A 23,102-nucleotide genomic window follows, 5' to 3' on the forward strand; every position below is an offset into this window, starting at 1 on the left:
TTAATATTATTTTCGACTTTCCAGTACTTTACACCTCATATTGGTATATTTTAGGTATAAAGAGTCACTAGGTGGTCACGAAACGTTTTACTATTGAGTACAGAAAAACGTTACGGCGCGTTACATGGGGGGGGTTTCATAAATCTCCAAAAATTGCGTGACGTAATACTTTAACGCTCCCTAATCAAAATGATACTATTTACTGATTTAAGTGTTACTACTATGAGCATTAATACTGCAAGAAGCACGTGACTTTGTGAGACTTTCCTCTACTAGATTCATTGAATTAATTCATATTAAGCACGGGTTTCACGACAGTCGTATTTCACCCTTAAAGATGACGTCATAAGACGTAACCCGCATAAAATGTGCATTAAACTCAACAAATAAACGCTTTTATCCAGCGCCGAGATCTGTGCCACTTTGGGCAATAAATCTCTGTTTATCCAACTTTGTTTAAAGCCAATTCAGCTTGGATCGTATTACGTATATTAACTTGAATTCAATTTTTTTATACCTTCATTCGATTTGGGAATGGACTAGAATTTTGTAGTTTGTAAAATATGTTACATAGTTATTATTAGCTCTAATTAGAATTCGCAGCGAAGAGCAGTGTTTTCCGTGCTTCAGTGTGCGACTCTCATCCCTGAGGTCGTAGGTTCGATCCCCGGCTGAGCACCAATGGATTGTCTTTCTATGTGCTCACTGCTCATTAAACCGGCTTGCTTTAGACCTAAAAAGACGACGACGTATGCCAAGCACAGGAGGCTGATCACCTACTTCTCTATTAGATTGAAAAATGATCCGGAGTTCAGAAATCTGAGGCCCAGACCTAAAGAGGTTGTAGCGCCACTAATTTTATTTTTTAGACAAATTGTTTATTGGTTTTATATGATACAGCATACAAAAATACAAACAACCCTAAATTTTCACCCCTTTACGATCGACCTCTATTTTTTTATAGTTGATAGTTATTTTTAATAAACTAAAAAAATGTTTCCTAGAAATAATATACATGGCAAAATTGCCGGGTCAGCTAGTAATAGTATAGAAATCAAGCAAGTTTTTATATCTAATACATTTGACCTTTCACGTTCGAAGCTTTCACATCGACCAATCCAGCTTATGTGATTTAGGTCAAACTTTAATATCAAATTATTTATAAAAGCGTGCCATTTACCTTATTAAAGGCTGGTGACATAGATTCACAGGCTCTATCCGTCATGTCTCACATCTCGGAAGAAAAATCACAGCTTAGATACATTTCACTATTTTGGTATAAAATATACTTTATACCTTCAATGCAAACTGCAAATAAAAAAATGAATTATCACGCTCAAACCTCTTGAATACGTAAGAGATCGGATTGTAACTGATAACTATTTTACGTTGTAGCAAGCAAAAACTAAGCTTAAAGTATTTTTACAGTAAATCTTGTACAAAGTGAATTTATTTAATCCTATAATTCAATTATCAAAGGATGAAACCTTTTCCCGTTACAGTAGATTTAAATCAAGTTTAGAGTTAAATTTGATATCATTGTGCTAAGGAAAACAATCGCAAAGGTACAGTTTATATAGGGTAACTAGCCACTGCTGTTACAATGGCTTGCCCTTTAGTTTCTATTGAATTAAGGTATAAGATTGAGCGTTTATCACCACTCACCTAATGTCATATTTTATTTAAAGCCTGTTTTGTTTTATTTATTGGTTGAATATTTTGAAGAAATATTGAAAAATGTTTGTGCTCTTCAGTTTCTCGTGGTTTGTAAAATTTTGGCTTCTCAATCATATTCGTCTTGAAATATTGTTATAAACAATTCAAATGCGTGGAATATTATATTCCAATTTAAATAAAAACTGTTTTGACTTTTCATATTGTTATGTATTGATATTTAATTTAAATAAAAAACTTTGTATAGCGTATATTATAGAAAAAAAAACTTAGACATAATCAAGATAACGTAACATATTTTGTATTGTTTTCGTAAAGTGAAAAATTCTGCGCAAAAATAGCTACAATAAAAACCACACAATTTAGACACTTGAATTAAAGCAAAATAATTAAACTAAACCAAATACCGTGCGATTTTATGAATGTTTTATGTCCAAATAAAATCGTCCATCGTTTGTATCATCACATTACAATCACTGAAATGTTATTTTACATGTGTCCGAAATGTATAAATGAATTGAAGAAATATTTATTCAGTATGTTTACAAACAGTGTTGTTAATATCGTTTTGCAACCCCAAAATTTGAAGACTATTTAACCAAATATTTCTTCAAATATGCCCGATTAACGTAAGCATTCTGGTTGTAATCTACATCTTTACAGTCATTAGAATGAGCTTCTAAAACTAGTGAAGTTTCGTGTAGTATGTACGTACTAAAAAGACTGATTATTTCGTAAATATTATTATCACCTTGTTTAAACGTGTATAATGATGGTTTCGCCAGGATGCGATCTCGGGCCTTAGGAGTTGCATAAAGTGTAAGCTCACAGAGTCGTAATGTGTTTCGCTATCTTCTCTACTTTACTCCAGCTCTAAGTAGGGTCCAGTTGACATCCGATGGGGACTTAATTTAACTTCAGTTGAATAACTTTATTTGCTAAGTGGTAATTTTGAATGCCTGACCTAATAGTCGGGAAAACCCTGATCCGAGATTTGATCAATGACCTCGCATTTGACTGTTGACAATTCAAATAATTGAAGATATTCATTTCTATATTATTTCTAGTTTCAATATTACGCATATACTATTAATTTACGCCAAACTCAAAGTTGTATATCGAGTTATGACTTTTGCATTCATTTCGGATGATTTTTAGTTGTGAGTTCTTATTCCTCAACCTCCCTCAAGTTTGGTTATATAATTTGTCCCGAGCCGTTGAGCGCAAGTTGCGTACATAAAAAAAAGTACGTTATATAGGTACATAGCCGGAGTTCAAACGCAGTCCATAAAAAAAAATATAAAATTAAATTAAAAAGGGACACAAATTAATAATGAACAAATTGTCTTCATTACTCTCTTGTCAGTTTGCTAATTAACTAAAAAATTAACAAAACAAAACATTTTTATAAACTTTTGGATTAAGATTAAGAAATTGAAGACAACTAATTACTTCTTACTATTCCTCATAAATGAGGATCGCAAACGGGAAAAGGAAGCAAGATATTAAATTAGCACCTTTAGGAAAATTCAAAGATCTTTGACTAAGCAGGCTCATCAAGAATAACTTAGTATTAAGTTGACGATTAATTGCAAGCTGTAATACACTTCAAAGGCTTTACCACTAATGCCTTGAAGATCTTAATCTGCCGATGCCAAAGAAAAAAGCGCTTTATTATTCGAAATTAAAGTTGAATTTTCGTTGATTTTAGCCGGTTTTTTCGAGATCAATCATTGGAACTTTGCGGAAAGTTTGTAATAGCGTTACGGTAGCGTGGAGCGGAGTCAGCTCCATCTGATTGGAGCTACTGATCACTGATCCTTCGTTACTTTTGCGTGGTTTTAATTATGAAGTTCTTATTCGATTGGCACTTTCTTATAAAATCTTAAAAAAAGACTAGTTTCTCTTATTGAAATAAATTCCACACCAAGCAATGTAATAATGAAGTGAGAAATCATTTTTGTTTACAGGTTATTGGTGCCGTAAATTATGACTTTACTTTTTGGTTCTTAAATCGAAATGTTTTTTTGTCTCCGATGGAAAAATGCAATCGTATACTAAAATAATAAAATAATTTTATCATAAAAGTTTATCCTCTTATTAATATGAAATAAATTAGTTTAACTGGTATCTTGTTACAAAAGTACTTTTCGTCACTTTCTCTCAAATTGTGATTACGCTTTAATGAAAAGAGATGAGTGCTTCAGTTGAATGAATTAGACCGATTCGTTTTTTTTTAATAAGGGGAATATCTGTTGTTTTATTCCTGATCTGTCTGTCTGTCTGATCATATGGATTAAGATTTATGGTAATAGTTGTGAGTGCTGAACCAAAATTCAAGAGTACGAATCAAAGTTCTTTATAATGGAATTTGATTGATTCATATCTTGAAACTGTAATAGACCTTGGCCTTCTGGCTAAGGAATGGGAGGAGGTAGGGAGGTTAGTTAATTCGTGTCTTGATCTAAGCTACATTATAACACACAAAATAGACTGTGTGACCCCAGCCACGAATTCTAGACCCGCCCTTACTCCCAGTTGTTAAATCAATGAGATAGGTCGGTAAAGATTTACATTTTACATATAATATTAACTGTTACATGGTCTAGGTTATAGAAAGTGATTCAAAGTGAAATACAATTATGCTAAGATCATCTTCGTGTATTTAAGGAGCTTGTTAGTTTAGGCTCAGAACGTTATGTACAATTTAATAATTAATATTTGACTTCGTCGGTAAACTGTAGAGTTACTAATTAATATTTTGACAGAAATGGAATAAGTATGAATTTACTTTGAGGTGTAGACATAGAACATTTTGATTTGCGGGCATTAACTTAATATTTATAAAACTTTATTTATGTAAAGTTTAAAAAGTCATTTTTACAATGTAAATAACAACGCGGCACTCACGCCATACACAGAAATAAAATATTCTTAAATTAGCCAAACAAAATATAAAAATATATTTAAAAAAACGATAACCAAATACACTAAACTATAATATAACAACAATAAAAGTAAATTAATAACAAATTTAAATAAGTGAAACATTTTCATTTGTTCTGTTTCGTAACAAGATTAGCCTTTTAATTTGAGCTTAGACAAAGCGTTTTCTAAAATACTTAACTGGCTGGAATTCGTTTGAAGCTCTATAAAGCGCTTTTTATCTAAATTACTTCTCTAAGAAAAAATGCCATCAGCTCATTAGAACTAGTTTTATCCTGCTTTAACGCTAAAGCATAATGAGCGCAAATTTATGTACAGTGCTTTCCTGTGATTCATTAGCTGAGTAAAAGTGCAGTGCGCGTCTTCACTCGTGAGGGTGAATATGTTTAAGGAAGAAATTACAGAATGAATTAATAAAATATGAATAATCTTATATTTGTATCGGTTTCGGAAAGATTTTTTGTATTATATTTTTATTTTACACGGATTTGGAATAATTTCCCATTTTTGTTAAACTTACAAAACGTATTTGTTCAGAACTTCAAACAGCAAATATAATATTAAATGGTCTGCTTGTATATAATTTAATCAACACAAAGCAGGGACAGCTACATATTGGGTATGAAAGCGCCCTCTGTTATATGAGTGGACCTTGTGAACTACCGACATCGGCGATGCTGCGAATAGTGTCACTTATAAAAAAAATCCTCTATTTCACTTCAGAAGAGCATATTTGTGACAGGCTTGGTAGGACTGAGTGAAGCCTATAATACGTTTTTATTTTACAATCAAGCTTCAAGTTACTGTAAATAAATGAACAAAAACCACCATTGGGAGAGCTTTTTCTCAATGCTAAAATTAATAACCCTAAGAGGTTTAATTATGAAAAGGGCTTTTACCTAACGTGATTAAGAATTATATGGAGAAAGGAAGGCTCTTCCTCCGACCTAACGCTGTCTAACTGGCCCAAGAACCTGACTAAATCCTTAGCTGGTGGAATGACTTTGGTAGCGTAATTCAGTATGACGTGATCGTAATTATTTCTATTAGAGTGTAGCTGTCACTATACTCTTTATAATATAAGTATAGATCGGGATCATTGTTATATGAATCAATATATATTTCATAGAATATATTTTAGGATTATGGTAAATTATACTTAAAAGATACTCACCCTAGCCCACTTGAGTGTTCACGTTGCCGTCGTTAGCAACACGTTAACACACGATGGAGAGAAGGGATTTGCGCTGACTTCTATTCACATTATATTCTAATGGTGGCTGTACACACTCGGCGAGAGCCTCTCGCCGAGAGTCTCGACCGAGAGGACCGAGAGAAGAGCGCAGCCTGTACACACTCGTTACGTGGAAACCGCTGCTGCTGTTTGTCTTTGTGCAATTAGTTATTATAATTTTCTTCACGTTTACCATAAAAAAAAAATTACGAAGCCATGGCGAAGAAGAAGATGGTGGATGGTTACTATGCACCGCAACAGAAATAGGTAATTAGGTTCATAAAGTTTTAATATTATCCAAAATTGTAAATTGCTACTTGTATGTATGTTTTACCTTTTATATGTCATTCATTTATTTTGTACTTTAACTCTAACTCTAATTCGCGTTCGTTAGACCACATTGTGCGATACGTCCTGTCACAACCACAGTCATCGAGCAAGTGATTGAACGAGTGTGTACAGGTGGCTCTCGTTTTACTCGCGAGACCCTTTGACTCGTGCGCAAAAAACCGACAGGCGACCGAGAGAGGCGAGACCGACTGCGAGGAAGCGAGGCGAGACGAGAGCTCTACTGTACACTCTCGCCCTCGGCCTGTCTCGGGGTGTCTCGCCGAGTGTGTACAGCTACCATTAGTATTAGAGCGACTTGTAATAACAACCCTTTGCTATTGTAATAAAGACTAAATTTATACAATAATGTGATAGAATTATATTAATATAGCAAACTAGTTCAGGCCTTCTTGTTTGTCTTATTAGATTTTGAAGGTGACAGTGTTAAGGTGAATTAATACAATAAATATCAGATAGAACTTTGCATTAATTTGTATAACTCAAAATAGTCGTAATTTTTAAATATTTTAGATATTTAAAACATGTTTGTCTTATTAGATTTTGAAGGTGACAGTGTTAAGGTGAATTAATACAATAAATATCAGATAGAACTTTGCATTAATTTGTATAACTCAAAATAGTCGTAATTTTTAAATATTTTAAATATTTAAAACATGTTTGTCTTATTAGATTTTGAAGGTGACAGTGTTAAGGTGAATTAATACAATAAATATCAGATAGAACTTTGCATTAATTTGTATAACTCAAAGTAGTCGTAATTTTTAAATATTTTAAAATTTTTAAAACATGTTTGTCTTATTAGATTTTGAAGGTGACAGTGTTAAGGTGAATTAATACAATAAATATCAGATAAAACTTTGCATTAATTTGTATAACTCAAAATAGTCGTAATTTTTAAATATTTTAAATATTTAAAACATGTTTGTCTTATTAGATTTTGAAGGTGACAGTGTTAAGGTGAATTTATACAATAAATATCAGATAGAACTTTGCATTAATTTGTATAACTCAAAATAGTCGTAATTTTTAAATATTTTAGATATTTAAAACATGTTTGTCTTATTAGATTTTGAAGGTGACAGTGTTAAGGTGAATTAATACAATAAATATCAGATAGAACTTTGCATTAATTTGTATAACTCAAAATAGTCGTAATTTTTAAATATTTTAAATATTTAAAACATGTTTGTCTTATTAGATTTTGAAGGTGACAGTGTTAAGGTGAATTAATACAATAAATATCAGATAAAACTTTGCATTAATTTGTATAACTCAAAATAGTCGTAATTTTTAAATATTTTAAATATTTAAAACATGTTTGTCTTATTAGATTTTGAAGGTGACAGTGTTAAGGTGAATTAATACAATAAATATCAGATAGAACTTTGCATTAATTTGTATAACTCAAAATAGTCGTAATTTTTAAATATTTTAAAATTTACTTACATGGTCTGATAAAATGAATACGACATATTGTCACAACAAGAATCCATTTGTATACAGTATTTTCGTGAAGGGTTTTTAGCATCGAAATAAACCTTGAAGAGTTATTTTCAGTTTCAATTAAAATAATAGACGTAAAGTAATATATTTTACATGTTAACAAGAAATCCGTTTAAGCGGAAAACACTGACGGAAGTAATAACGCTCGAAACTGGCTCACTGTTTTTACTGTACAAGAGAACGAATATGCTTATATAAGCAAAATAATGTCCTTACAAAAAAAAACCTATTTGTTTTTGGTTTCTGTATGTATGTAATATTTTTGGGATAATACTTGTATGTTTATAGCTTGATTGAGTATGATTTATTTTACCACGTGTTTAAATACACGATTCGTAACTGTATACACAACTTTCTCGTAAAGTTTATGACTTTGATATGCTGATCGAGATGATATATCTATTGATTGCTTTAATTTAAATCATGTATAGGTTTTTAACTGTTTAGTTGATCGATTTTTTATTTACGTATATACGAGATTAAAATGGCTTCTTACGCCCATTGGAAGAATGAACGTTTGTGTGATAGAATTCAATTCAGAAAAAATATCTGCGAAGAGAGCATAAACACAGTACATCTGTATTTCACAGTGCGTGCACCGTAAGTAGCTTTGACACCACATTCTGTGTACATTCTACGTCTTAGGCCTACAACGCACTAGCGGCTGGCCGTGATGCGGTGTGCCGCTGCGGCAGGCCGCAGTATATACGGTCTGCCGTAGCGGCATGCCGTATTCCGGCTAACCGTCCCTATTGCGGTCCTATTGCGGTCTGCCGCAATCGTCACTCGTCAGTGCTTCTTGAAATATTACAAATTCAAATTGCATGACGTGGAATAAGTGATACATGTATCTTATGTTCCATAATAAACATATTTTATTTTTTTATTTTTTACTCTTTTAAAATAGGTTTACAATATTTTTTTACATTTGTTAAATAATTATATGTGATGACGTAGGTAGGACGGCTAACCGCGCCGAGTGCGTGGAGGGGACGCGGCGCGCCGCATCATTCAACCGGTGCGGCTCGCCGCAGCTCCAAATCAACCGGAGCGGTTGACGGTTGACCGCAAGTCAGTGCGTTGTTATCGTGCGGTTTCATATAATAATCGATGTGCGGCCCGCCGCAGCGGCACACCGCATTGCGGCCAGCCGCTAGTGCGTTGTAGGTCTTATAAAACGTACTCACACTCAAACCGCTGGCTCAGCAAAAAGTGTCTTGGCTTTCGAATCGAGAATCGTCACGCCTATGGAGAAACGTAGAAGTACCGTGTTCGTTACGATGGTTACCAAGATACATGTTACCATAGTAACTAACTGTCTTTTGTTCGTGTTTCATAATTAAGCCACCGGTGTCTTGGACTCGATTTTGATTAAACGGCCGACTGTTATACAATTGCTGGAATTATATCATTTTCGTCTTACCAAGAAATTCCTTTGTTTATAATTTTAAATGGAATTGATAATTAGTTTTAACAAATCTCTAGAATTATTTTCAACTCGTTAATGAAACTTTGCTTCAATTATGAAAACAAAATTTCTCGCTCTCTCTCTCTCTTCATCTTGATATAAGATTCTTCAATGAGGACATATTTGTTTATACTCAATAAATTTTATTACACTATAAATTAAGTACTTTCGTCACCCTTCTACACAAATTGGTCGAATGTATAATAATAATAATAATAGCCTTTAATTCCAAAATTGAATTATAATAGATTAGAACTTTCAAAAACATTTAGGAATAATCATTTGCTTGTCAGGTTTTGGTTTGTCCACCGTTGGACATAGGCCTCCTCCATCCGTTTCCACTCGTGTCTGTCGTGGGCCAGGCGTGGCCAGGTGACCATGACGGCGGTGATGGCATCCGCCCAGCGGATTTTTTTTTTCTACAGTTTTCTAAGATTAAAGCCTAACATACTGTACTGTACTATGTGCTAAATAATCTTTATCAGTTTTAGGCTTGTACAATTCTGACATATTTTATCCTTTATATTTATAATTTTATTAGATTTCTGTAGATATATAAGCCGTCGTTTATTACATGCATAAAAACAAAGTATATAAAACAATAGAAACTGTTATTATTAGATCTTCAATTTTATTAAATATCGTCATTGCTCCTAAGTACATTGTTACCAACAAGAAAAATAAATTAACCATGAAAAACGCTTTAATTGTCTAATAAATAAATTGCTTTTAATTGTACTGGTTTATTAAAATTCAACACTTATAGGTACATGATTAATAAGATACTCGTGATTGTTAGCAGTTTTAGGAATATTTTTATGTAATTATCTCGTACTACAATGCATAGTTAGTATCCAAAATAAAAAAATAAAAAAAATATAACGTAGAACCTTTTGATAATCTAGTTATGGTGTCATTGTTACAAAATTTTGGTAAAAATACAGAACAATGATCGATGATTGAGGAAAATATTAATTTAGCAACACTCGATATAGGGAGTGTACCTCGTTATAGCAATTTGGAATTAAAGTGGATTTGGAAAACAATGGACTTCACTTTTGTGTATATTCAAGTAACGTCGTACTAAAATGTATTTTGTCCTTGAATGCTTACAGTGTAAAAGCTCAATTAAGGCAATGTAATGCCATACATAATTAACTATTTACATCAAAGACGCGTTTGATAAAATAGTTTATAATACTTTACTATTATATTTTGTTAGGAAATATTTTTACTTTAATATTACATTACTTTATTATTAAGTATCAATAAACATATAATGTGATAAAAGCTCCTTACATTTAATACATACATACATACATTAAATAGGTAAAAGCTTGAAAAAGTACCCAATGGTGTTTCTTTATTGATAAAATTATTTCAGTTTACTTTTGAAATATATATTATGTCCCTTTAGAACGTACTAAGGCTATTTAAATAAAATAAAAGCAGAATAATGAAAATACGAAGTTCACGGCGCTAAGTGGCGTTAATATTTCCATTCAATAAGCTCTAATCATATGATATATCTGCCAACTTGACGATATAGTCCATTTGCCCACGAGGCAAAAGCACTCGAAAGTTAAAACAATGTACACATATACATATAATGTTATAAATTCGCGTTTAAATTACTTAAAGAAGATTTATTAGAAAGAGTTTTTTTTAAGTTTAAAATAAATCGAAATATTCAACTATAAGTTGTCAAATTCGTTAATTCACAGTTACTTTGTACTGGTGTCAATAATAAATGATAATGACGCAATTATCTTTTAATAAATGTTATTTTATTTTTTCGACGTAGTCCTTTATATATTTAATATAATTGGAGGAAAACGGGCAGGAGGCTCATCTGATGTTAAGTAAAACCGCCTATGGACACTCACATTGCAAGAAGGCTCGCAAGTGCGTTGCATGCCTTTTAAGAATTGATTACCGTTGGTTCTTGACTAAAGTCGAATTGGTTCGGAAATACTTCAGTGGGCAGCTGGTTCCACATAGTGGTTGTGCGTGACAATAACTGCCGTGGAACGACGGTCGTCGAGGTGATACGGGTAGTATTTTGTATCCTACCTTGACGCCCGATGATGAAACTCAGTTGCAGTTATTAGTCCGAACAAATCCCCTGAAAACTCTCCATGATAAATGCGGTAGAAGATGCAGAGAGACCCATGTTATTAAATCAGATCTCTTAAGAAGTCGTGTGTGGCAGCGACTACTGCCCCGTCAGCTTTAAATGTATGACCCCTGAGGCCCTGCCTTTAACCGCAGAACTAGGTAGAAGATTGAATGGTAGCTATCGCAACTCTGGACTTGTGCGCGGGGGGCTTTATCTTAGTAAAACAAAACAATTTTAGCGAGTTTGCCACGCCGTTGCCTGCGTATTTCCTCACGCAACTTTCTGAGTTGGAGAGGACGGTCTGTTCCAAGCAATGAACTGATTTTTCATTTCCAAGTCATACTGGTAAAGCCATGTGTCGTCCATAGTTATGAATAGAGCTAACAATTTGTCACAATCTTGACGTAACAAATACAAACAGCTTTCTGAAACTCTTTCTCTCATTCCAAAAAGTAATTAAAAATAGTTAGAAGTTAATTTTTAATTAATGTTTAGTTTACATACATTTTATATTTCGCTAGGTAATGGGCCAATTTCTTAAATATCAACAAGATGAATAATCTTGTTAATATATATAAAATCTTAGCATACATTAGCATTAGCATTGCTTTAAGAAAAATAAAATTTGTTTCATTCCCTACATTTTCTCATAAAACAGCCATCACAGTGGTATAATAAAAAGTATTAACAAAGACAAGACCAAAAATTTACACGATTTAATATCCCTGCCTGATGGCCGTTTGTTTCAAATATGAATTCTATTATATGCAAATAAGGTTTATATTAGTTTGCATTCTTACGGTTATATATAAATTATTCTGTCCTTTACAAAGTTTGAAACAATAACAAGTTGGCGGGAAGTTTTTGTTCTTTGTGCTAGAGACATAAATATCTTGTATTCACAAGTAAAATAGATAAAGTGAATTTACTACGTAAGTGTGAAATATTTTATATTGTTTCAAGAATATAAGTCTAGTTTACAAAACAAAACATTACAGGTACCGCCAGAATATATAAATATACAAGTTAATTTTTACTTTTATTATTAAATCGTTTATAATTGTAGTTGAAAAGCATTCTTACCTTTTCAATACTAACAACGAATGGCAAAATTTAGAATACTAACGAAAAATGGCGATCGTATTATTTAAATCTCGTTTATAAAATTAACTTGCGAACTAAGTTCACAGGCCTTTGAGATCAAGAACAAAATCACCCTACAGTTGTGTACCCTAATGTATGTGTCACCATACTAAAATTTAAAAAGTACTATTTTGTCTCCACATTTGTATTAAATTGAGGGTTCGACTCTTACTTTGTTAAATCGGACCAGTAGCACTATACGTCTGTGAGGCATGGACTATTAAATATGATGAACCACCAGAAGGCATCTCGAAGCTTTTGAGATATGATGTTATGGTGGCTGTACACACTCGTCGAGACACCCCGAGACAGGCCGAGTGCGAGAGTGTACAGTAGAGCTCTCGTCTCGCCTCGCTTCCTCGCAGTTGGTCTCGCCTCTCTCGGTCGCCTGTCGGTTTTTTGCGCACGAGTCAAAGGGTCTCGCGAGTAAAACGAGAGCGACCTGTACACACTCGTTCAATCATTAAATTTTGGATAATATTAAAAGATTTTATTTCACTATTGCTTGTAGAGAGCATATTTCTCCTCCTATATTGATCGGTATTTTCGAAACTAGTAAGTTTTAAGCATTTAACAGAACTGAAAGGAAATTAAGGTCACCTGTCTGGCGTGAGGTCAAACTAGAATTCACTTGAGAATTTATTGACTAACCACTGATTTTACTACGCGATACGATATTAATTCTAAATCAGGGTTTAAAATGTGGATAAAACTTAAATATTTTGACGTGACAACGTCTTATAATTCGATGGAGCCGGCTGCATGCAGGAAAAAACATGACGCATGCGGCGTTACCTCGCTCTGAGGCGTTCGATTTAAGGCTTGAAGTGCAAGCGAGAGCGCGGAACGAGCGACAAAGAGGCACAATCGGCATCCGAGTTCGGCAGCGTTCATTCGTTAAAAAAATTACATAATTGTATTTATGCGTACAAATTTATTTTTTATTTACCTCCTTCTCTATATACATAAAAAATATCTATCAAACAAATAAAATTAAAATTTTCTTTTGAAAAATGCAACCATTCCATCAGTATTTTCTTATGACGTTGTCACGTTCAACTATCGTCAGTAAACCGACTTCACAGACAACCAGATTTTTAGCTACTTTTCTCCATCTAAATGTTATTTTTGAAGTCCTGCTCTCTTCAATGTTTAACTCAATAATTAGGGAATTCGCGAGCATTTATATACCCAAACGGACCACTCTAATTTCGTCATCTAAGTCAACCACATTAAAACTATGTTTTGATATCGTCCTGTCATGCAAATGTGCTATTTGAAGTTGCGTGTCATATAATACAAATCTCCTAACTAATTTCCATTCAGGAGATGTAAAGCTTCATACGGTAAGGGAACTTTGGTAGGGGGTGGAGAAGGCCTATGCCAAATATAAATCTAAATATAAAAAAAGGTATTTTCTTAAATTTTGGAGATAATAATCGTAAACATAAGTAATATAAAAATTAAAAATTTGTTAAATAAGAACATAAATGCATTAAGAATTATGAATTACAAATATTTGACTTGAAATAATAATTGTTAATTTATAATAATTATAATTTAGAAGTAGAAAACCTTCATTGATTTACGATAACATACAAATTGTTGAAATAAGTGGACCTAAAAAACATATTCATGTCGGTAATATATAATTCATTATTCACGATAAACTTGCTACATTTTCCTCAACAGTATAAATCACTCTTAACCAACTTTATCAACTGCAAACAATGCAACATAATGCGCTTGTCAATATGGATTATTGAAATGATGTACAATGGGCTGAGGTGCTTATTGTGAATGAACGAATGAAAAGTGCAGGTCTGAATGAACTCTTCACTTGTATCATAATCTGGTCCAATAAATCATATCGTGACGTATGCAGCTCACTGGCGTTCAGCCAAAAGTGACCGATTAGTGATGGGACTTTTAAATCGATTTATGATCCGGACGCGCGCGAAACATTAGAAGGAAAAACCTGTATTCCTATTTACAACAATATTATAGCAACAGTAAATATATGTACAACAAAACATTGTTTATATAATACTAGAGGACCCGGCAAACTTCGTTCCGCCTAACAGTCTAATAACAGTTCACCTCCCTCTTAATTATTTTTGCACTATATTTATTTTTGTATGAATTTTTTATTATAAAAATATTTTTGCTCTCTGTAAAGCTTTATGAAACATTCATAGTTTTATATATTCTATTAACATCTGTTTTCGTATAACTATTTTCAAGTGTATTCGTTTGCTTTCTTAATAAGTAGGTTGTACGGTAAATAAAAATGCACAATGCTTGGCATTTCTAATAAATACAGTAATTTGAGTCACATACACAACAATTGACTTGTGTCAAACACTGAACTAATGACTAAACAGATGCTTAAAAGATTTTATTTCACTATTGCTTGTAGAGAGCATATTTCTCCTCCTATATTGATCGGTATTTTCTAAACTAATAAGTTTTAGGCATTTAACAGAACTGAAAGGAAATTAAGGTCACCTGTCTGGCGTGAGGTCAAACTAGAATTCACTTGAGAATTTATTGACTAACCACTGATTTTACTACGCGATACGATATTAATTCTAAATCGGGGTTTATAATGTGGATAAAACTTAAATATTTTGACGTGACAACGTCTTATAATTCGATGGCTGCATGCACGAAAAAACATGACGCATGCGGCGTTACCTCGCTCTGAGGCGTTCCATTTAAGGCTTGAAGTGCAAGCGAGAGCGCGGAACGAGCGACAAAGAGGCACAATCGGCATCCGAGTTCGGCAGCGTTCATTCGTTAAAAAAATGACATAATTGTATTTATGCGTATAAATTTATTTTTTATTTACCTCCTTCTCTATATACATACAAAATATCTATCAAACAAATAAAATTTAAATTTTCTTTTGAAAAATGCAACCATTCCAGCAGTATTTTCTTATGACGTTGTCACGTTCAACTATTTTGTATGGGAATATAGAAAAGTGTTGTTTTTAGACTGATTCACTCAATTTTATTTTAATTTTTCTCCGTAAGAACCATCTTCGTACTTCAAGTTATATTATAAAAAAAAATCAGACAAATCGGTCAAACCGTTTTCATGTTATGTCGTGACAACGGAAAACGGGTTTCATTTTTATATATATAGATAATATAGAATACTTTCCGTATCACCTCAATATCCGTCGTTCCAGCTGCCCACTGAAGTATTTCCTAACCAATTCGACTTAGGTCCTTCAAGAAAAGAGCGTACCAATTTTTTAAAGGCCTGCAACGCACTTGTGATCCTTCTGGCAATGTGACTGTCCATGGGTGGGTATCACCTAACATAAGGTGAGCCTACTATTACATAAAAAAGCGGCATCACTCCACTGTATCTATGAAAATAAACAAATTTGACTCTCATTTCTGATTCAAATAATCAATAAAAAGTTTGTCGATCAAGCGGCAATTATTTTTCACATCCCTATCCGATTAACTTATTGTCTGACGAACTTAGCTGCTGTGTCATGTAATTTGGCTTCGTTATCGCTTGTTTTGGACACTTTACTTTAAAAAGACTCTATAAAAACCACTCAAGGTTCACTTTTGACTGTTCTCGATGCACGAATGTTCTTCGATATCAGTTCGACGAAGCTATTCATCACAATTTTTGCTTAACAATCTCTGAAAGCGATTTACGGTAGTAATGTTTCGTTTCGTATTTAATATTTTTTCTATTATTCTGTACATGATTTGAAAATTATTTAAAAATTTAAGAATCGTTATATCTAAAATTATTGGAGTTATATCTTCGTACCGTATTAGTCTTCCAGAAAATACTTAATGTAATTAATTTAAAGCCGTTTAATTATCTTTGATTATTTCATTTATACATCTAGATTCAGATAAATTTTAAATTAGTTAGATTTAAGAAAGAATATAGAAGCAAAAGGCTAGATTATGTGTTTTAGTATTAAGATCAAATAACCGAGACTACAAGAAGACTAATTTTAATTTATTTAGTTTACAGAATAATATAATAAAATCAGAATATGTTACATTAGAAAACCGCCGTGGTTTGTACAAATGTAACCATAGCAGTCTTGTTTAGGAACGCGAGAAATCCATATAAAAGCAGTTTTTCACCTTACTTTTTATGTTAGGCTATCTAATAACTGACTGGGTAGTCCATTAATTAGCCGCGGTAGGAAAAACTTCACGATTATTACGCCATATACGTTGTTAGCTGTCGATGTACAGATCTGAACTTGCGATACCGCACGGGTCTGTACGTCATGCTCAACTGGTTTTTATGGCAACGGAAAAAGTGCTCGACTAGAAGACATTTATTTACTATTAAAATTCCTCTTTCTTCACTTTATATGAGTCGAGCACATTTCTCGAGACAACGTGTTTGAGAATTCGCATTTCGAGGCTATATAATAGGTTGAGATATGTTGGGTAAGTTCTACCGTAGCTAGTTAGACCGTGAATAATGACTTGCAAAGCGCTTTATAAAGTGAAAGTTTGGTTTTAAATGGGATACGCTTTTCGAGTATTGTGTCAAAAACTGTCGTTGCTTATCACATACATTCTATGTGTTGATTCCAACGCATGTTTTTGCTTAACCCAGATATTTTTGCTTCTCAACTATTTCTAGACATACGGTTGATTTGTGGAGACATGTGGATACATCATTTAAGGTGTCTCCACCACGCCAGCGAATCTATTGGCAATCTACGATACTAAATTCTACATTGGAGCGTTTCCAGGCCGTCAACCAAGCTTCCTGCCAGATTTAGTGGACCGCCTCCGATCTGACACCTAAAATTACTTTATTGCTAGTATAAATCAAGTATTGTACCTGTATTTGTTAATTACTAAATTTATTAAACAGTCTGGCGGATTATTAAGTTGCCTTGTACACGAATTCCTTCCCCATCTTGTAGGTGTAAGATAATTATTTCTTATTACTGGCCAAGATTTATTTGTATACTGCATATTTCAATAAGTACAATTTTTTTTCCTTATTTCCTATTTTTACAGTAACTTAATAATAATACAATAGAAAACTAAACTTAAAACATGATATAAACAATATAACAAGTAAAAACTTAAAACTGTTTGATATAACACGCAAGAATGTCGTACATCACGTAAGGTATGAAGATTGCATGTTGTATTGTTGTATGTAAGGTACAGGATTTCTAAAGTTATCCCTAATAAAATAAAAAAAATTGAGTTTTATACTTTAGCGAATTTAAAGTACTATTTTATATACCTTTACTACATGTTACCTGCCCAAGTAACCACTACCCAAACTCTATAGTCCCTGGTCGTTGTTACCTGTATAGGGGACGCGCACAGAAGAACTTTCAGCTTTTATTAAATTACGAAGGTCTGGCCGTCGTGGGCTCTTAGGATATTATATTTTAATTTATTCGTTATGTGTTAATGCTTGAAAATTTTATTGATAATTTGACTTACCTATCGATTACTAAAACAACTTATGTTAGTGCACCTTATGTAATAAAAATAAATAATTAGAAAAAAAAGTCACAGATAAACTACAAAAAAATATTCTTTTTTCGACGGTCAAAAATATTAGCAAAGGCATTTATATTGATACAAAACTCAATCAAACCACCACCAAATGTAAATTATTGTAAAAGAACATTTAAAAGTAATTAGTACTTCTGTAACAAATAACTGTTTAATTCCGTATTTATATCAGATTGCGCTACTCATTTCCTAAATATACGTAGAATCATGTTTAACATGGAAAAAATCTAAATGATTTGCATATGTTATGTTTATGTTATCCGTCCTTTTGGAACTTCAGTAAGACCTTAAGCTCATTAAACAAATCAAGTTCCTTTGAAGCGTTATGGACATGTAGGGTTTTGTATAAAAAGTTCTCAACCAGCTTAATTAATTTAATGTTACGTAAAAAATCTTAATATAATCATTTTTTAATTCATAGTTATTATAGGGGTATTTTGTATTTACATCGAAAGTAAATGTACGGGTGGTCGGGGTGCTTTAAATAATAGAAGATTTTAGTTTTACTCTATATTAACCACTCGCGTACAACAAAAGAATATAAGCGAAATAATGAAATGTTAATTGCTATGTAAGGAATGCATGCAATGTAACATTTGAAGAGAGTGTCTACGTCTGGCTATACTTTCGGAGCGTTACTCCGACTATTTAGGAAATGTCTAAGTGCCTAAAGCCTGAGTGAGCAAAATGTACAGCCTTGGCTCTTACAGTATACTTAATACGTATTTCATATCTCATATGGGTACATATATACTTTATATATTTAAAAACGTTACTTTATAAATCCAAATCAATGTATATGCCGCAAAGACCAATAAAGCATGTATATACGGAAATTACCACAAATAATTGATTTTAGCTCAAAGGCTAAATGAACCGAAAATTAACCCACCATGGAAATGCGGAGTGTTGCAAATTCTTTGACCATTCAAACCCGCCAAGCAGTTTTCCCATGACGATGACAACAACTTACTCGTAGTAAATGAACCACAGCGAAGAGTCATAACATTCTTTGGAAAACAAAAGTAATTTTTTTAAACTGGTATTTTTGTCGAAGCTTTTATTTTAAATTATAAACCTTTTCATTCGTATAATTATTAAAAGTAGCTAAAAGGAATACTATAATTAAAATTTAAAAAAAATGGTCCACAATTGGGTTTCGTATTTTGTTTAAGAATCGCTACTCTTAGGTTAGAAATGAAATTAATTTGAATGTACTAACTTCGACTTTTATCCACCTAATTCAATTTATAAATAACCCAATACAAATAGATTGTCAGCAGATTTTTCTCCCGTCACATAAATTCGGTGGAATATTAATTACGCCCGTTTGTACAAATAGCACGAATAATTCACAAACAGCGTGTTTTCGTTAAAATTTGAATTTGTCTATTTAGAATTTATCGTTTTTGATAAATGTTTATGTTTAATTTAACAGTGAAATTCGCAACTGTAATTTCCAACCAAATGGGGAATCCGTTTGGTTTGAATTTCACTGTAAAAATAGTGCAAATCAAAATAGCTTACATTAATATATTTAAATATCAGACCAGTTAGAGAGGTAACAATATAAAAAGTGTGAGAGATATTTCGATTTTTTTTCGAGTAATTGGCAATTATTGCCAGAGGGCATTGTTGGATTAACATTCATCCGAGTACTAACTGGGCCGATATTTTTGGGGAAAAACTAGGACGCTCTTTTTCATAATTTTTACATTAAAGTTACTTAAAAATTTGCCATAATCAATTTAGTTTGATAAACATTATTAGCAACATTAAAATTTTTATCATAAATTCCATTAGATAAATATCTTAAAAATCAGAGTTAAAATTCTAAGCATTTTTGGGAGGCAGCCTTTTCTTAAGGAAATTGGAGTAAACGGGCAAGGACTCATCTGATGTTCAGTGAATAGGCTGTAAGACCTGTAAGATCTTTGATGTTAGATTAAATTATAAAAACATACGATGAAATTTATTATTTATATGAAACTCAAACTTGTTTTGAATAACATCACCAATAACTAGTATTCTACATTATCTTGTATGACATTTGGCCATAATCTAATATAATATAAAATTCTCGTGTCACAATGTTCGTTCCCATACTCCTCCGAAACGGCTCGACCGATTCTTATGATTTTTTTTATGCATATTCAGTAAGTATCAGAATCGGCTTCTATCTATGTTTCAAACCCCTTAATGTTTTAGATATATTTTATTTGTTTTATTTTTTATGATACAGCATACAAAAATACATACAACCTTTAACTTTTAACCCTGATCAACTCCTATTTTTTTATTATAGTAGATTGTTATTTTTATTGAACTAAAAAAATGTTTCCTAGAAATAATATACATGGCAAAACAACGTTTGCCGGATCAGCTAGTATTCTATAACGAATAACAGAGCTCTTCCACGTTTTTCATTTAATAAAAAAAGGGAACCAAATTGAAAAAGTATATGTTGAGTCTCCTTAAATATTAATGCAAAAAAAGATTTATCACTATTGTTCTTTCCATAATCTCTTTGTAAACAGAAGTGTTTTATTTGCTATCGTAACTCATACAAAGGCGAAAATTGTGAAGAATTTAATGCAATATCGTTGAAAATGGTACGGAGCAGCGTTAGCGCAATGCAATCACAGTTAAAATTTAACAGACCCCGTTTCTCGCAGCCCTGACGTAAGATATTTACAACATTCAGCGAATTGCACGAATTAATGCAATAAAATTAATTAATTCGCTATTTAAATTAAATTATTCAAAGCAGATGTGGTTTTCTCTTAACTATTTCTTAAATTACAATCTCCAACTACCCACAAAGAGTAGTACTCCAGTACAAAGGTGCTGACAAACGAAGTTGGTAGTGAGGCAGCCTTTGTACTGCGGTTGACCTGTGGGAGGGGGCGATCATGGCTTCCACTGCAATTTGGTTTGGTGAATGTAATGAACTCACTTTAACTTGCAGTTTGTATTCGTAAATAATTTCAAACCCATTTAAATAAATCATAAAAATATTACACTTAATGTACTCGATTTAAATACTGTTCAGAGCACATATTCAACATATAGACGAACTCCTTACTGCTTCAATATAAAGTTCGGAAACGCAATTTAAAATTTTTAAATAATGTTCTTCAAAATTTTCTAGAACTTTTAATGTAAACTACATTTGATTTATTAGCCTTAAAATAATACAATTATGCCAACAGAAATTATTTTACCAAATCGGTACTAAATATTAACAGTCATAATCACTAATGATCAGTGACACAGAATATTAAATTAACAATTAATATTAATGCATGCCGAAGTCAATTCTTATTCAGTTTGCATACAAAATTAGCTTTATTGGTAATAATTTTCATTGTGTAATGCAATAAAATGATTTTTAGGCGGTGATTAAAATTAATATTGCTACAATAATTATATTATTTATTATTAACAATAAACTACAAGCTCCGTCCTTATCAGAATGCCAAATCGTAAAATGACTGCTTCACGATTGATTTGAGCGCGACCGCCGCTGCGAGAACCGCTGTAAGAGTTCGAAAAGTGAGTTACAGAATCGCAAGGCAGAGCATATGCTTCGAGTGAGGTCGGAGGCTCTGTTTGGTTGTAACAATATTCGTACTTTTATTCGTTCAGTAATGATTCTAATCTATAAAAAAAACTAAATAATAACAAAACAAATCTAATCAAAATAAATTATGATACTTAAAAGTAATAGAAGGAATCTTAACCAAAGCAACAATAAAAACAATTGTCAATTGACTCGATCAGAACATTTCCTGATAATCCGAGGATTACCTGACACATATGTATACATGTAATTGAAATAAACATTCTAAGATTTGTCCCATATCCCAATGGACTAAGGCAGTAAAAATGAGACTGTCGCAGTAAAACCCTATATACAATAACGTACCAAATACTTTATTACTCTCGGCAAATGCAGTCGTAAGACATTTTAAAAGGCTTGTATTTTTAAGACTATTTTTAGACTGCAATAAGACTGGGAAGCGGGAAATGTTTATTTTACAGAGTCCTCGATGTCTTTAATTAAAAAACGATAGATTGTTTAATGTTGTTTTACGAGGAAAATGATAACAAACTGGGACGTTTGTAAATATTTTCTTGGTGTTTTTACCGTATGTATTTAACGAAATAAGCCAAGCAAAATAATCATATATTAACAGTTAACGCTACAGAGTTGCGGTATATAAAAATAGTTAGTACATACATAAATTGAAGGTGTGTTTCACTGTTTTTAGATATCTTCCTAATTATAATTATTAATCAACCATTATAGATATTAAATGCAGGAGGAGTACGGTTATTATAATGTTGTTATATTAATTTATGGTGCCTTCTTTTGTTTAGTTTAGTTTAGTGTGCGTTCGAATCACGGCTGTCCACCAATGAAATGTTCAGTCGGTAAAGGCAAACTTTCTAAGAAATTTGGCTTGTCTTAAATTAAATATCGATAACATATGTCAGACAGATGAATGATCACTTACTTGTCTATGAAATAAAAATGATCGAAGAAATGGATATCAAAGGCCAAGACCCATTAAGAGTTGTAGCGCCACTGAATTATTATCTAGTTAATTTAAAAACTATAATTTTGAATACTTTGAGAAGTTTAATGGCTATTTCTTTTATCTACTTCCTATACAGGCATTATCATCGTAAATCGATTAGAACAACGTTTATATAGAGTAAATATTGTTGATTGATTAATGAAAAAAAAAAAAAAAAAAAAAAAAAAAAAAACATGGCGATTAAAAAGAGTGGCGGAGAGTTTATTGCCAGTTCTTCTCTTCCGTTCTACGCCCTTGTTTTGAGAACTGGCAGTAAATGTAAAATTAGAAGCATTAATATTTATTTCTTTAATGACGAATCACAAGTGTACATTGTGTTACCTACGTGAATAAATGATTTTTGAATTTTGAATTTGAATTTGATGAAGTTGTTTCTAGACTAGAGATTAACACTAAGGGTAATAATCAAAGTCGAGACTTACGCATGACACGGGAATATGAAATCCAATCCAACACAGGAATCATACTTAGAGCTAAATCTCATGTCTAAATCTTACTACGTCCTGCTAGACGC

This window comes from Pieris napi, chromosome 7 (genome assembly GCF_905475465.1).
Source record: "Pieris napi chromosome 7, ilPieNapi1.2, whole genome shotgun sequence".
NCBI lineage: Eukaryota > Metazoa > Arthropoda > Insecta > Lepidoptera > Pieridae > Pieris > Pieris napi.